We start from the raw sequence: 6000 nt of genomic DNA, 5'->3' as shown, positions 1-6000 counted from the left end.
GGATCTATCGCACTCTGGTTTCTAATTTTTTGGTCCAAGGAAGAATAGTCTTCGAGGAGAGAGATTTGATGACACCGAGGTGGTGAAAGTGGGGAATGTTGTACCCACTTCTGAAAAGAAGTGAGTGCCACAATGCACATCTGAATTTTTTCAAAGGATATACGAGAGTGGAGTCCAACGAAGTGCAAATGCATCAGCTGAGATGGAAACTATGCTGAGTAGCACCTTTGTATGGAGGAAAAGATACCCTGTATGCAATTTAAACGGCCTATATCAGTTAATATGAGGTTCTATCAAAAAGTTCACGGACTAGTTATGTTTAATAACAAAAAAGAACTTATTTACATCAATTTTAAATAATCTCCTTTGAAATAGTCACCTTGCGCAGCAATACACCGGTACCAGTGTTTCTGCAACTCTTGGAATCCGGCCTGGAAGTCGTTTTCCGCAAGTGATTTGAGGACCTTCTGCGATTCGCTCTGGACCTCGACAACGGTGTTAAAACGGCGACCGTTGAGCTGCATCCATCATTTTGGGGGAAGAGATGGAAGTCTCTGGCAAATAGGGCAAGTGCGGAAGTCGTACCATGTTGCGTTTGGCGAGAAACTCACGAGTGAGGAGAGCTCATTGACAGGGTGCGTTGTCGTCATGAAGAATCCAATTCTTCGCGTTCCACAAATCCGATTGCTTCCAACGGACGTCCTACCTCAAATGCTTCAAAACGTTGTAGCAGAACTGTCGATTGATGGTCAGGCCCTGGGGTTCGTATTCTCGATGCACAATACCACGGATGTCGAAAAACACGATGAGCATGCTCTTAACTGAGCTGCTGCTCTGTCATGCCTTCTTCGGTCGTGGAGATGAAGGGCTTTTCCATTATGACAACTGATGTTTCGTCTTTGAAGCATGTTCTGTAACAGACTTCCCCAGTTTAACGCAAAATTTCAAGTTGGCTCTTTGTTCCGACTTCCTGTCCATGAGAAAAATTGCAGACTACAGCATACACGCGATCTCAAAAACACAGATTTCACAACTTGCGAAGTAAACAGCGATGTCACTCGGCACACTGCCTCATCAAGGTCATTGCTAGCTCTCACTGCGCACGCAACCGTGTGCTGCCATCAATTGGCGCGCTACAGAACTAGTCCGGGAGCTTTTTGATACCACCTCGTAATTGTCTTTGTATTCTATTACAATTCCATTTACATGTACGATACTTTACAGATATACTAAATCAACTCCAGTTACTTTACTTTAACAATTCCGCAACACATGAAAAGCAGAGCTAATTTCGGCGAGATTTGAAATGGCAACGCAATGGGACGTAACTAATCGCTACAAGTATTTTGTACGATGCTTTAACGAAATGGAAGCGTTTTTTTTTTTAACAAAAAAAAACCCCGAAGCGTTTGTCTGAGCTAGCTAACGATTCTGCCAACAAGCCGCCTTGTAAGGCACCCAAATATTGTTATAAAATATCAACGGTGTCGAATGTGTCATTCCTTCAAGGCCATAAGAATATTTTAACTATTTTATTCCATATTATTCATAGCGACTATTGAATGATATTAATTTTAGTTCATATGAGTAGAAAATGTTTCTATTGGTGAGAAGTGCAGAAAATGGAAACAGGTCGCGTTTTCTCTGGTACAAAAATTTAGGAATGACGCACTTTTCATTTAGAAAGTAAATCAACAAATTAAGCAATTTCTTTTGTATATACACCCATATACGACCCACCCTCACGTATGCACAACACGCATGTACACATGAGAGGTGGGGGGAAGAAATAAAGCAAGCAAGCAAGCAAGAAAGAAAGAAAGAAAGAAAGACTATGAGACATCAAGTCCCAGTGGATTTTGCTCTCAGTTCTAACTTTCAAGAATGAATCAATGTCAAAATTGAAAGCCATTAAATAACAAATTCTCTCGTCTTTGGCAACTGATAACAAAGAACATAGAAACCTGGGCAGTCTAACCTCCCATACCAGAATTTTCTTTTAATTAGATGATGTCAGCTAATTCGACAAATAAGCAAAAATAAAGCACGGCGTCGACTAGAAATTGAAACGTGTTGGGTATATTTAGTTTCTAAACGTCCGGAAATAACCATAGAGAGGAATTTCAGATTTACGAAAAGTCTCAATAACCGACCCAACGAATCGAAAAATAACACATTTCAAAAGACCAGTTAAATATGAACACAACTACAATATCAAAGAACCAAGGACGCAAAACTCATCACATGAATTCACAGCCACAACCCATCGTCTATCCCTTTTGTTTATTCAAATTATTTTCGTGTTAATCAACATATATTCCATGTTAAACTAAGTCATTCCCTCCCTTAACCTCAAGAATGTCTTCCACTTGATTACGCCCATTAGAATTCATTATTTAGTATATTCTGAAATAGTAGTTGCTATATAGTTAAGGGAAACTGAATTGGGAATGTGCAAAGCATCATCAGTAACAATGGGGCGGTTACCTCTGTAACTTATTCTTACACAATGGTTAGATGTTATTACGCATTTCCAACATATGACAACATTTTTAACGAATGACTATTAAAAGCAACTGATATCACCAAAATTCGCAACCCAAATAAATGCATTAGTTAAGAATGAAACAAATAAATGATATTGTAGTTGTGTTCATGTTTAATAGGTCCCGTGCAAATATCTCAAGCAAAATCTCTCTATGTTACGTAGCTAAATGTTTTAGAAACCTATAATTAAAAGCTTGACACTGGACAATGTCCTCTGAACCCCCCCCCCATATGTATCAGGGTGAGTAAGAAGTAAGCAACGTTTTGAAACATGAAATCCATCGCAATATATTTCAACAATGCGGAAATTTTATTCATCAAAGTAAGTACCATTACAATCAACACATTTTTGCCAACGAGTTACAAGTTTGTTTATTCCGGTGCTGGTGAACTCTTTGAACGCACTTTCAGCATCAGCTTGATTTTTGAACTCCTTCTCTCGCAAGAAACAATCAAGGTACTTGAAGAAGGGGTAGTCGGTAGGGAAAAAGTCTGGGAAATAAGTTGGGTGGAGAAGAACTCCGATGCCAAGTTCCCTCAACTTCTGGAGCATCATTAGGGAAATATGTGGTCGAGCATTGTCATGATGAATGATATTGGCCCTCTTCTGTTGACCAGTCTGGGACGGAGTAGTAGCAGTTTTTCTTTCATGTCAATATGTTTCTGCAGAAATGGTTTTTGAGGGTTTAAGAAATTATAGTGGGTGAGTCCAGCAGTACACGACTGGTTACGGAGAAGAAGCAACGAGCAAATTTCAAATCTGCGCATTTTCTGATTTTCATTCAAATCGTGTGGTATCCATTTGTCGATCTTTTTTTATTTTCCAATCGCATGCAAATGGTTGCAGGCAGTTTTCTGGCAAACTTGAAGTTCTTTTGCCAGTCCTCGAGTAGTTTCCGTAGATCTTTCACAAAGACGGTCTTTAATTGACCGTCATCGATGACAGATGGGCGTCCACTACGCTCACGATCTTCAAGGTTCAGGTCTCCACTGCGAAATCGTTTAAACCATTTTAGAGCTGACCACTCACTGGTCATTTCCTCACCGAATGTTTCGTTGATATCGCAAGCAGTTTCAGCTGCTTTAAGTCCTTTTTTGAAGTTGAATAGCAAAATTGCTCGAATATCACGCTTTGACAGTTCTACTTCAGATTATTGTAACAGCGATTTCTTTATTGCCCACAGGGGAACAAAAATACAGGGACGGTACAAATGAGGGAGGGGTCGATGGTACGTATGGTTTTTACACAGAGATGAAAAGTTAAAAATTTATATAATCGAATGATAAACAAAAGAGATGCACAAACAATGAAGTGGTGGACGGGTTTTGCTTCGGCCCCGCTAGCCCCGTGCCATCACTGTAACCTTTAGTATAACCTTATGGATACACTGTGTGGGTTCATTCGTTCTCAACAAACTCGCCACAGCCTTCCATCTTTTTCCATATACATCAGGTGACAGGCATTTTCTCTCCACCCTTATTTTCCTCTTAAGGTGATAGATGACTTAACAGACCAGGCCAAGGCTAGAGATGAATGTGCCTGTCAGCGTTCCTTTCACGCGGGTCTTCCATACCGCTTCTTTCGCTATAGCAACTACAGCAAGAAAACAAGCCTTGCCTTTCTTAAAAGAGGCAGGAGGAACAATCTTTACAATCGTCTCGGAAGACAGTTGTACTCTTCCCATACGTGACAGATGTTCTACGTAAACCCACATCTCAGAGATTTTGGGGCATTGCATAATTGCGTGCAGAACGGTTTCCCTGTCCTGCTCGCATCTTGGACACGTGGGGGCACAACGGGCACCATGCTTTGCGAGTTTATCGCGAACTGGTAAGGCTCCGCCGTAACACTGCTAGACCAGTGATCCTTGGAAGTTATCCAAGGGTCCTGGCCCGAATGTCCTTCGGAACAGACTGGCTACTTGATCCTCACCGAAGCCGAGAGTCTTCCCCAGGACATTGTCACATTGAGCCTCTACCAACTCTCTATAGAAAGACGAGGTGGAACCCCCGCCGCTGGTGTTGCCTGTGTGACAGAGAAGCTTGGGTGCTTCACGACATTCCGCTTGCCAAAGCACCCAACTTTGGTCTACACTTGATCCAAGGTCCTAGTTCACTCAAACTAGTAAGCACAGGAAGTAACAACCGAACGAACGGAGACCACACTTGTTCACTATCCATGTAGAGCCACAGGTGCCTCAGCCCCAGTGCAATATGCGCATCAACTGCCAAGGCATCTTAGGTCCACTCTTTAGCGGGTACTGGCAGCAGATAGAGCGCTTTTCAAGAGGACTCCTGCCCCTCCACAAAATGCTGAGGAGCAGCCGCTCCAACATGATCAGCCACGAACGGGGGCAAGGAAAAACGGTTAGGCAATAAACACACCCGCGACCTCCGCCCTTCCTTTCAGAGACAGCCGCCGCTCAGACCAGGTCTGTGTTAAGTGGGTCACCCTACTCGTCATCTCGCTCCAATTCTTCTCTATCTGGAAGACTGGACCAAACCAAACTCCTAGCGTTTTAACCGGCCCCTCCGTCCACCGCCCTACGACGTTGATGGGAAGTATTGTTCTGCCTCTCCAGGTGCCGAGTTGCAAGCCGACTGACTTAACCCGGTTAACTTTTGCTCCTACTACCGTTTCGTAGTCCTTAATGGCTTTGCCTACCCTCTGTAGGTGTACCATCTCGGACACGATGATGGTGACGTCATCCACGTACGCCGAAACCTTCCTACTGCAACATAGATCGCGTGGGACGCCCCTCAAACCCTCCACCTTCCGCAGTAAGGGCTCTAGAGTCAACATATACAGAAGTGGGGATAGAGGACACCCTTGACGAACAGAGCGCTTGATGTTGAACGTCTTCGAGAAGAACCCGTTCATCCGAACGATCAAGTCAGTGTTGCTGTATAAAGCAATGATCCACCCACGGAAGACGGGGCCGAGTCCGAATGCTGCGAGGACCAGCACCAGATTTCGATGGTCAACCCTGTTAAAAGCTTTGAACTAGTCTAAATGGGCCAGCGCCCCACTCTTGCTAAGAGACCTGTTAACCCTCTTTAAGGTGTAGCGTAGAAAGCGTCGTGTATGGATCTGCCAGAAACAGCACAAGTTTGTACCTCCCCGACGATTCCACCCAAGACATGTGCCAACCTTTTTGCTAAAACCTTGGCCAAAATCTTCAGCTCTTCGTTAAGCAGAATGATAGGCCTGAAATTATCTATAATATACCTCTTGTTCGGGTCCTTTCTAAGCAGCATCACCACTCCCCAGCTCACAGATCTGTGTATAAACCCGTTCTGCTGCCAGTTGGTGAAGACGCATGCCAAAGCTCGTAGGGGAGACCATCTAGTTCCGGCGACTTGTCCCCGCCGCAGTCCAGCAAAGACTCCTGCACCTCTACAGCTGTGATCGGCCCCTCACAGCACTCCACTTCCAGCCCAGAGTGACGCAGC

Source organism: Octopus sinensis, linkage group LG17, assembly GCF_006345805.1.
Source record: "Octopus sinensis linkage group LG17, ASM634580v1, whole genome shotgun sequence".
In the NCBI taxonomy this organism is placed as follows: domain Eukaryota; kingdom Metazoa; phylum Mollusca; class Cephalopoda; order Octopoda; family Octopodidae; genus Octopus; species Octopus sinensis.
This window is presented reverse-complemented; position numbering follows the sequence as displayed.